The sequence below is a fragment of the Tigriopus californicus genome, chromosome 6, assembly GCF_007210705.1.
Source record: "Tigriopus californicus strain San Diego chromosome 6, Tcal_SD_v2.1, whole genome shotgun sequence".
Classification (NCBI taxonomy): domain Eukaryota; kingdom Metazoa; phylum Arthropoda; class Copepoda; order Harpacticoida; family Harpacticidae; genus Tigriopus; species Tigriopus californicus.
Genome location: NC_081445.1, coordinates 3,275,050 through 3,287,288, shown reverse-complemented (window position 1 = coordinate 3,287,288; position 12,239 = coordinate 3,275,050).

Here is a 12,239-nt window from a genome sequence, read left to right as displayed (position 1 = left end):
GGAAATTGAGCCTAGCTGTTTATCAAACACATCATTATACACTCAAAAAAAGATGCCCTTAAATATACTTTGTGGCGTGGGCAATCTTGTTTTATTTGTACTAGAGCGACTGTCTTAATTCAACACAATGGCCTACCTTGGCGTGCCAAGGAAAACCGTGTCGTTTCCCGTCTTAAGAGTCCCTGCTCAGAGGTACGAGCGTTTAAAAGAACTCGCCTTTGGCTAGCCTACGCAACCGAAATATGAGCCTGCACATGACACATTCCGTTAATAAAGCACTCCTTTCCAAGTAAGCCTCCATTACTTTTACCTTCTATTACGATCCCTAAAACAAGTACAACTGAACAAGTGAAACCAGACAAAAAGGTTTTCTTCCTCGAGCTTTTGAAAATGTGGAAGGTTGTTGGGTTTCCCAGACGCTTGTACATTCCTCAGTTTTCTTACCGTGAGGTCAAACCATAGAAGGCAAATGAATATCTAGTTATCAATGGGGGTCAAGTACACTCGAACACAATTTCAGTCCGCACTAAAGTCCATTTTAAAATCCATTCTGCATCTTCCATGGCCAATTTTCACTTTACATTAGCTCCCCTACATTTTTCAATCAAACTTCACTTCGACAAAAATAAAAAAATAAATACCAAAAGACAAGTTTGTTTTGAAAATATATTCACATCATTGAATTACATAACGTAATAAAGTAACAACTTCAGATTCTTCCAATAACAGCCAAACTTCGATCGAGTTCATCATGACCTGTGATATAACAAATTATCAAGATCCGGGTACAAATCTGAATGGTCCCTCAGATTGGCATCTTTCATCCATTCCCTGCCCAAAATCGTACGAATTCTTCGTTCCATATCTCGGGCGCATCCTCGACATTGGGACACGTCACAATCCACCTTCTTGTGCGCCAAAAGAGTCCATTGCGGGGGAACAACTTTGACTTTAGTTCCCTTGACCACTGAAGGCGATTGAGCGGAGGATGAAAGAGCATGATGCACTGGCGATGAGATTGGCGTCGTCAATGGGCCGTCACTTGATCCAGAACCACTGGATCGGCTTGGACTTTGACCATCCGATAGCAAAGGCTGGACTAGTTTTGGTGTTTCTTGATGGCAATTCTGAGGAGCTGGGCGGGGAGAAGAGACGAGATTCGGCGGATGACTAGGCTGATTAGGAAGAGGCAGGGATTTTGGTGCAATTGAGCGGGCCACATTTTCTTTGTCATTCTTGACAGCATGCGATTCAATCCTTTTCTTGCTTGCATTCATTCCAAAAATGTCGTTGTTCACTCGAACTGTCGCATTCACCGATGATGGAGCACATTGTGAGCCTATAGAAAGGCTGTTCTGAAGAGGAGAGATTTTAGTGAAAATCCGCCATAAAATGGTTCATGCAAAGCCTATCCATCAGGGTTGCCAGGTGGCTGATCGTTTGTTTGTTTGTTAGGAGGTTAGGCGGCACAATGATTACTGCGTCCGTTGCTTTAGCGACCATTTGTCATTTGTGGCAAAGTTGGATGATGAAACTATGTCCATCGTCGTTATTAAACCTTGGGTATTCAACTAGTAAATGCCAGGAGAGTCTCGTCGTCCTCATTGCCGAAGCCTCCAACTTATGTCTTGGTAAGTTCGCAATGACCTGTAATAAATTGGATGTATTTGCCTAGTTCCGTCCTAGGATTAGTGACTAGAGTTTAAGTGTGTGGCGGTCACTGACCAACTCGCTAACTCAATTAGTCTAGCAAGTGCGTTCCCTTTTTGTAACACTTGAAACCAGTTTTCTCCTGATGGAGGTATTCGTATTTTGGAGTTTTAAAGGTGATGATCAATAATTAACGAATAACCCAAAACTTGGCGGCCTTTTCTCTACAAAGCTAAGACGCCAAACTGGTGACCCCGACGCAAAAGAACATTTTCATGATGGCCCCGAAGATTCAAACCTAACTTCAAAGGAATGGTAAAAGCCGTGCAGAAGTCACACAGCTGCTTCGGGCGTTTTTCCTCAGTCGTCTTCCCCAACAATCCAGCAGCTCTGGCCGAAATCCACCTCCAGATATCATAGATCTGGCTAAAGCCTGCGGATGAGGTCCTGGAAGGTAGTGATCATTCTTCGACCTTGATCCAGCCCGTTTTTTCGTGGGAACCACGTTGGTGAAAAACATCTGGAGTCATGTCTAAACCACTCGGTGTTGGTACCAACTTCCTATGGGCTCAAAGCAAGAAGTGGCCTACACACGTCCTTAACAGCCTTGCGGTATGAGCAATGCACCGTTTGGCGGAAAACGTGTCGGCCGACCATTAACCGCCAAAATGGCCGGCCTCGCAACAAATCCTGGTTTGACTGGGGGCAATTATCTAATCGGTACAGGTGCAGAAGTGTCCGTGTTTCCAGCATCCAATTGCGATTGTCAGCAGTGGCTCAAGTTCTCAAATGCTCGCTGCTGCCAATGGGTCAGGAATAACGCACTGGGGGGACAAAACTACTGATCGAATATAAAACAATCGGTTTTTGTGTTGATGTGCATCAACCTTTATTGGGGGCGGATTTTTTGGTCTCCAATAACCTTGCCGTTGATTTGAAAGGACGACCCCTAATCGACTTTGATTGCTCGCAAGTGCTCCCTACTAGCCCTGGAACCGTTCCAGTTGCAAGCACTTGTTTAATTCAGGCTGGAGGATTTCAGTTCACTTGCATTATTAACGAGTTCCCAGACGTAACGGTCCCAAGTTTCCGCGAGCCATCAGAATCATTGCATGGAGTGAAGCATTATCTATCCACCTCTGGTCCTCCCGTTTTTTGCCCGTGCTCGACGTTTATCGAGTGAAAAATTTACAGCTGCCAAAGCTGAGTTTGAAAAAATGGTCAATTTAGGCATAACCCATGTTTCGGAATCACCGTGAGCTTCTCCATGTGGTAAAAAATCTGACGGTTCGTGTGGCCATGCGGGAATTTTCGACTTCTGAATGCTGTAACAACCAATGATCAGTACCCAATCCCTCACATTGCAGATTTAATGCTAATTTTCTCTGGGAAGTGCATTTTCTCCAAGATCGATCTCGCCAGAGGATATCACCAATTCCAATGGCAGGGGAAGATGTTCCCAAAACGGCAGTGATCACCCCTTTCGGTCTCTTCGAATTCTTACGCATGCCTTTTTTGTTGAGAAACGGTGCCCAAACATTTAGCGTTTAATGGTTCGAGTGTTGAGAGGCATGCCGTTCATCTTCGTGTATTTGGACGACATTTTAGTTGCTAGTGATGAACATGCGGATCACTTGAGACGAGTTTTTCGAGCTCTTCAAGGTGCCGGTTTGGTCGTGCAGCACTCTGTTTTTTGTGTTTTATGTTTATTTGGCGTTACTGAGCTGACATTTTTCGGACACCACGTCTCGGTGGATGGAATTTAACAACCAAGGACACAGTGAGGGCAGTTCGAGAGTTCCCAGTCCCCACTTCAAAGAAAGGAGTTCAGACGTTTCTGGAATGGTGATTTTTTACCACCGTTTTTTGCCTGGACTGCCAAACAAAATTCATCCCCTCCACCAAGTTTGCAGTGGAAAGGCAAGCAATCAAATGGTCCCATGAGTGTAAAACGCTTTTGAATTAGCCAAGGACGCGCTTGCCAATGCAACAATGCTTCACCATCCCATCTCTGAGTGTCTCTCTCCATTTCAACGGATGCTTCGGATTACTCCATAGGTGGGTTCTAGACTCAAAGTTGTTATTGGGACTTTAGCATTCTTTAGAAGTTGTTATTGGCCGAAAAGAAATACGCCGCTTTCAATCGATGGCTTTTGGCATTTTATCTTGGCATCAAGCAATTTCGCCACTACATGAAGGTAGAGGCTTCACGATTTTTACTGATCACAAGCCCCTTGGGCGCTATGAGCAATCTAACAGAACGTTCTCCCAACAAGCAAGGCATCTCTCCTTCATATCGGAGTTTACGACTGACATTCAGCATCGGGCGGGTCTCGGAAAATGCCGTAGCTGACGCCTCTTGCGTCCACGTCAAGTTTAATCCTATAGTCTGCCAAGATGTTGATTACAATCATTTGGCCCTAGACCAGGCCACTACCGATGAAATTCATGCTTACCGTACCTCTATTACCAATATGACTCTGGAAGATGTTCCGTTTGGTTCATTTACAATCCTTTGCGATACATCAACTGACCGATCCGCCTATGCTTCCCTCTACATGGACGAGGCGCGTATTTGACGCCAACTATAGTCTTTGGCACATGGGCGTCAACCGATCCTGAAAGCTATTTCAAAGAGATTGTTTGGCACTCAATGAAGAAAGATGTCAGACATTTGTGATAGTCGTGCCACTCTTGACAAATTTCGAAAGTCCATCGTCATGTCAAAGACCCTCTTCATCATCGTACGCATCGCACACAGATCTGATTCTCTGCATGTGGACATCGTTGGCCCACTGCCAATTAGCGAAGGCATGCGATATTTGTTCACCATTGTTGACCGGTTTACCCGGTGGCCAGAGGTAATTCCGATGGCAGAAATGACAGTCGAATCATGTGCTCGAACTTTGGTGCGTCATTGGATAAGTCGTTTCGGTGTTCCAGGAGATCTAACATCCGATCGTGGAACCCAGTTTACGTCTGGCATTTGGCTTCCCTCACTTCTCTTTTGGAATTTCTTCCAGCAACACGACTGCGTACAACCCTCAAGCAAATGGGATGGTAGAACGTTTTCATCGTACTCTGAAGGCTGGATTGATGGCACGTTTGGAGTCACCAAAACAGATGGACGAGTTACCCATTGTGTTTACTGGGCATACGCACTGCTTGGCGGTGAAGATTCGGACTGTTCACCTTCCGACCTTGTTTATGGTGGCTCCCTGCATTTGCCAGGAGAATTGTTTGAATCAACGCGTTCGTCAGACATTCCAGAGGGATTTCTACATGGTCTTCGAGAATCTATGGCAACAGTCCGTGCTCCCCCTGTCTTACACCATTCTCATCCCCTTTGCTTTGTTCCAAAGTCATTGTCCAGTTCCAAATTGTGTACATCCGGCGAGGACCTCTTAAAGGATCCCTTCACGTATTCTGGCCCGCATTTGGTTCTCGAAAGACATGAAAAATATTTCGTCGTCGATTACAATGGTCAAAGAGACTTGATAACATTGGACCGTCTCAAACCTGCTCATTCCCAGTTTATAGAACCTTCTACCACCAATCAATCATTAGCACCTCCACCAAACTCTAATGTTTCTTCTGGTCCTTGGGTTTTGGTCAACAGAGCTTTGCCTCCTACAATGCATTCTCTATCTACGATAACTAAGAGTGGTCGAATTTCTCACGCTCCAGACAGATTGGGTGTTTGGTATGTAATACGTTGATCTGTGACTGGGGGTCTTTGTGGCGGCAATTATCCCATCGTCACTGACCAGCTCGCTAACTCAATTGGTCTAGGAAGTGCATTCCCTTTATACACTTGAAAACAGTTTTCTCCTGATGGAGGTATTCGTATTTTGGGTTTTTAAAGGCGATGATCAAATAAACGAACACCCAAAACTTGGCGGCCTTTTCTCTACAAAGCTAAGACGCCAAAAGTGATTTCTGTAAATCTAGTTCAGGGAATATCATATTTTGGTTTGCTTAGATGAGGGTGAACTACTCAGTATTTAAAATATTAGTGTTTGATAGCTTTCTTAATTGTTTCTTTGTAAACGTCTTTGGAGACTGGAAGAAACGCACACCTGGGGAAGTGATCAACTTCCGTGGATGGCTTGAACTGCTGAGGCGTTATCTCTTTTAATCATGATTCTTTTGTTCCTTTGCCTTAAAGCCATAGGTAGGCCCGCTCAAGAGCAAGAACCTCAGCTTCGAAGGTTCTACGACAGTGGCGAGATTGCGCCACCTTGTGGAGTCCTTGTGAGGAATCGCTTCAATTCTTTTCCTCTATTTCTGAAGTTGCTCCCCGGTTTTGCAAGTAGTAATTGTACCATTGTACATAAACCACTGAAAATTATGGACGTGCCTCGACCAAGACTAGTCATAACAAAAAGCCAATTCAGTCACAATTACCTTTAGACTGTCTGTAGAAACTTTGATCCGATTTGTTAGTCAAGTTGTCAGGGCTACCAGGCATATGTTGAAAATTGCGTTTTCTTGAGCTTCAAGAAAGCTATAGACAGTGCGAACTGCAACATGAGAAGTGCAGCCCTAATGACTAGTCTTGGTCATCGAGATGCATCCATAATCTTCAGTGGTCTATGCATTGTACAATTGCAGTGGGGAAGTTTCTCTCTTCCATGCTCCTTGTGATTGAACTGATTTCAGTATTATCAAAGCTCCCTGGATGTCAAGAAACACACCAGAGTGTATTGTCTCTCTCAATAAACCAGATTCTATTTCGTCACAGACTTCGGATAATGGCAAGTCTGTTCCTTTTGCTTAAGAAAGGCGTGCTGACGATCATGGAGGGGGTTATCCCCCATGTGTTTGTCCTCAGTTGTTGTAGAAAAAGCTTTCTCAAGACCTTTTTTGAAGGAAAGAGCTGAGGCTTATTGGTTGAAAGGACCTTTGGTCGTGGTAGTTGTCCTTGCCATATTTGGGAAGGAAGGTTACTTTTGATTTTGCAAAAGGCAAAAGGCAAACACACCAACTTCTGACATGTCTCGAATGTAGCTGGAAATACCAATTAAATATTTTGCTCTTTTTTAAGTGGCAATATTTTGTCCGGTGTGCCATAAACATTAAAAATTTGATATGTCGAAAATCAGTTGGGTTTGCCAAAACCTGAAAACCCCTCTCAAGGAGATGTCAACCAATTACTAAAAAGTCGAAAATTTTGAGTCGTAGGAGAACTTGATATTTCGCAAGCACGTAGGCCCACCCCTCTTAACACGGTAGGCCTAATGCCGTTCGTTGAAAGCATCACATACCTAGTCTGGAATCAGAGTCAGGCGTGAGGAGCAATAGCAGACGTTCCTGTGACCAAGAACTTCACTGAGTTACGATCGGTTTTAGGCATGGTGAATCAATTCGGGAGCTTTTCCAAATTGCTGTCGAAAGCAAGAGCTCCCTTGAGAGATATCTTATCAACGAAGAACAAATTCATTTGGGGAGTCATTCATGACAAAGCATTTAAAGCTGTCAAAATGCTTTGTGTGAACCACCATTTCTTGGCACGTTTGATCCCAGTTGGTGAAAGATTGGAACTGATGCTGGTCGTTTGCATGGACTAGGATTCGTCTTACTCCAAAACATGCCAAAGGATGGAAGCCCGTTCGGTTTGGAAGCCGAAATGTATCCGATACCGAATCCAGATATGCAATGACGTAACTTCTTGAGTTCCCCAGGTTCCATACTTGGGCTTATACTATTTATCTTGTTCATATCTCCTCTAAAATCATTACCCCTGATCACGTCCATCTTGTCGTACGCTTATGATACCAAGTTAGTTTTTGGAAGAAATTGTTGTTACATCTCAAGACCTACAAAACAATTTAGATCAGGTCTATGATTGGGTGGCTGGAAAAAAATGAAATTAAACGGTGAAAAGTTTAAAGCCATGACTTTTGATCCCAAGAGCATCGAACAACCGACCTATTTAGATAATTGTCAAAAACCAATAGAGAGGGGTCGCCTCAGTCAAATATCTGGGAATAGTTGTTGCAAATGATGGAAAGTTCGAGTAACATATCCCAATTAAAGTGAGAAAGGCCTCCCAGAGATGCAGATGGATATACCGCACCTTCAAACCCCGAGACGCATTTACTATGAAAACGTTATATAAATCAATTGTACAGCCGCACTTGGAATATGCATCTCCCGTATGGGCTCCAATGGCCGCAGCAGGTCAAATAAAATTGAAAGAGTGCAGAGGAGTTTCACGCGAAATGTTTCCGGCATGAGCCATTTAAGTCATTGGGATCGGCTCAAATCCTTCGAACCATACAATATTCAAAGAAGATATGAGTGATATATGATTATCTAAATGTCTTACATTTTCAAGAATTGCATTGAGATAACACGGTAAAAACGTCATCTTTGTTCAATATCAACGTAACGTTGGTCTAGTCCCTAGTTCTTTATGATCTGTGATATAACAAATCATCAAGATCCGGGTGCAAATCGGAATGGTCCCTCAGATTGGCATCTTTGTCCATTCCCTGCCCAAAATTGTACGAATTCTTCCTTCCATATTTCGGGTGCAACCTCGACATCTGGATATTTCACAATCCATCCTCTTGTGCGTTAGAGGGTCTATTGCGGGAAACAACTTTGACTTTAGTTCCCTTAACCACTGAAGGCGACTGAAGGATGAAAGAGCATGATGTGCTGGCAATGACATTGGCGTTGTCAATGGGCCATCACGTGATCCAGAACCACTGGAATGGCTTGTAAAGGGCTAATGACTTGGGCTGATTAGGAAGAGGCAGGGATTTTGGTGCAATTGAGCGGGCCACATTTTCTTTGTCATTCTTGACAGCATGCGATTCAATCCTTTTCTTGCTTGCATTCATTCCAAAAATGTCGTTGTTCACTCCAACTGTCGCATTCACCGATGATGGAGCACATTGTGAGCCTATTAGGAAAGGCTGTTCGGAGAGCATTTCAGATGGTTTAGGAGCTGTTGCTTCTCATAGGTCCTGTTCTTGGCAGCAAAGATGGTTTTGAGATCGATCCTTACCGCACGACCAGTTCGAATAGGCCCATCTTGTCCACCAACCTTCACTGCCCTTTTTTGACCTTTGGGTTTGCCTTTGGAAAAAGACAAGGTGCAAATTTGCTGAAGGCGTGTTGGATTGTGATACTGTGGGCGTACCAAATGCCCTGAAATAGCTTGAAAAAACCGATATATCATCAAATTCGGATTGCTCTCTTTATTCCACTTGTTCAAGCAACGTACGAACATTTGTCTCTGGTTAAATAAACAGGGGGCGCTCTTATCATTAAGCAACCTTTACTTTGAACATCTCGGAACATCTGTTTCCCAATCTTCTATGGCTTTCCCGTCGGGCTCGTCCGGTCTTCTTGCTCTCTCCAGAAGTACAAGTTTATTGACAGGCCTACATGATACGTGGAAGCTTTGCAACTTTTGATATTCTTGGCATCTTGATCGCCTACACAAATCATAACACTACGGACGACTCCGTCTTCATCAGGAAAAGCTTCGCACACTCGGGCGAATCTGACTTTCGCAAACGCCTCCAAAGTTGGAAGGATATGGGGGGTTCCTCTTCCATCCTTCATAGTCGGCCCCTTGCCGACTTAAAAAATTCTATATTTGAGCATGGTTCATTGCTTGAAGTGCTTCGCCCATCTCCCTCTTGGCTCCTACGAAGTTAAGGCCGTTGTCTGATCCTAACAGTCTGATTGGTCCCCGTCGCGATATAACGGCTGCCTCCTACCAATCGATGGGCAGATTCGCCATCTTGAGTTGTTCACACCATCCACGCAGTATCTTGCATTGCAGACATTGGTTAACATGGCTCCCGACAAATGAATTGATCCCCATCATCCAGTATCCCGCCTGTCTGGTAGCGTTAATTGTCATTCCTCGACCACCATGCCCGACTTGACAATGATAGCTTTGAAAAATTCGATCTGTGAGTTTGCTCCTTTTCGGCGGAATAATAGGGTACCCCCACGTGGTTTCGTGAACGCAAATTTTGAAATGCGACAGTACTAAATTTTATCCAGTTGCATTTCAAACTGTGCGTTCACGGAACTATCAACTGGGTACAAATCGCATCTCAAAATATGCACTCACGAAAACATGCAGGGTTGCCCCATTGGATTAACGTCCTCATTAACCGTACGGTTTAGTTGACCTCCGACATGTATAACTCCTTCTTTATCGACGAAGGGATCAAGTTTAGCAAGGGGACTGTTGGCCTTTACAAGCATCCTTTTCCAACGGCCTTTAAATGGCCAAAAACTCGCTTTTGTTCCGATTTGATTAAGCATCGCGCTGCTTTCTCAAGGTTTTCCANTGAGATTGGCGTCGTCAATGGGCCGTCACTTGATCCAGAACCACTGGATCGGCTTGGACTTTGACCATCCGATAGCAAAGGTTGGACTAGTTTTGGTGTTTCTTGATGGCAATTCTGAGGAGCTGGGCGGGGAGAAGAGACGAGATTCGGCGGATGGCTTGGCTGATTGCGAAGAGGCAGGGATTTTGGTGCAATTGACGGGGCCACATTTTCTTTGTCAGTTTTGGCAGCATGCAATTCGATCCTTTTCTTCCTTGCATTCATTCCAAAAATGTCGGCGTTCACTCCAACTGTCTCATTCACCGATGATGGAGCACATGGTGAGCCTTTAGAAAGGCTGTTCGGGAGAGCATCAGGTTGCTTTAGGAGCTCTTGCTTCTCATAGGCCCTGTTCTTGGCAGCAAATATCGCCTTGGGATCGATCCTGACTTCACGGCCACTACCAGAAGCTTGAAGTTTAGAATGGCTCCTTAGGCGAGATTGATGGAGAAGCTCTTGCGACTTGTGAGCTCTATTCTTGGCAGCAAAGATGGCTTTGGGATCGATCCTTACCACGCGACCAGTTCGAATATGCCGATCTTGTCTGCCGTCCTTCACTGCCCCTTTTTGACCTTTGGGTTTGCCTTGAAGAAAGGCAAGGTGCAAATTTGCTGAAGGCATGTTGGATTGTCTTATTTAATGGAGGGGAACCACAAAGACAGGGATGTTTCCAGGGTGGTGAAAGATCTTAGACTGAGAACTCTCTGTTATCCCTTTAATAAATTTCTTGCTCAAGGTCCCAAATCAACCATCCAATCCCGTCAGCTTCTTGACCGCTAGTTACTCAGCTCCATTCTTATGGAGATTAGAGCTCGTGCCAAACAAATCGGGGTGCCGATCTGATTGGTTATTGGCGCTTCAGTCTCACAAAAAGGCGCGATGTCAACGTCTACCTCTAATTGAGCAGACGCTACTTTTTGTGACATGTTCACACTTTTGAACCCAATTGACTCTTGAGCGTGTTGAACACCCACCATAATGTTGTCAAAACTAAGAATTACGCAATCAAAAAATATAATGCGAAGAATATATGAAATTGGAATTGCCATTAAAAAAAGCTTATATATGTTATTTGACTTTAAGTCTAAGCTTTATGTTTTAAAATTATTGGTGAAGCTGATTTGACCACCTTGGATTAATTACGAGTGTGCTTCCTTTGAAGGCGGAAGGTTTCGTGGCGACAAGAAATGTCCATTCCACCAATTAGGATCTCACGTCCAATGTCGATCTTGAACAGAGCTCAGAGGGAGAAGATCAGTCTCCAGGGACCTTTCAGTACGTTTTCGTGGGAATCGAGAGAAATTGCTCACCTCTGTCAAAAGTACGAGCGTTGCCCTTATCGTGTAATGAGCAATCAGAATTGAAAATGTGCGATCCCGGTTTAGCGACATCATATAAAAAAGTGGCTGTACAGTGACTAAAAATGTTGCAAAAAAGGACTGTTAACTGTTACCGTTAACATTGATAAAAAATGATAACAGCCCACTCTTGTTTCATACATTTTCACCATTGAATTGTCTTTCGAATACTAATTCAATTATTCATCAGTACATTTCGCACATATCCTTGAGGATATCGTGGATTGATCGAGGAGAAGCGAAGATAAAAGAATTTGAAAAAAGGCGGGAGCCGTTAGGAAATAATATCGACTTCAACGGCATAAAAAAGGTCGGTGTTTGTTGCTTTGACAGTAAAAACGATTTTCAATGGAAAATAGTCAAAAATTCATCCCCGGAGCTCATATTTCGAAAATATGTGTTCATTGTAAAGTTAAAGGCCTAGTCTCATCTAAACTTGATTCGCCCTCGTGCAAATCAGAATTTTGAAAACAACAGGCATCAACTTATGAAACTCGTTGTTCCAAATAATGCAATCAAAATTGGCAAGTAATGAGGCGCAAAATGCACCAAAAAAAGGGCAAAGCGATACTATCCTACTTCATAGTCTTTATCGTATCACTAAATGAATAATCTCTTGCGTCTTAAATCTCTTCTTATCCTGACCACACCAAGCCAGTATATGGTAGAAATTCAGCGAAACGGACAGAGCTGCACATTGACATTGACTCAATAAACGTATGAATGGGAGAAGTACACAGAACAAGGAGCAACTTTTTTGCAGACTTCCTTACCTGCTACTGGGAATGTCATCCCCAGCAGCTCAAGACGAATTATAGTCATTTATTTTGTATATTTGTATAATATCTGATCAACCAACGAATTTGAG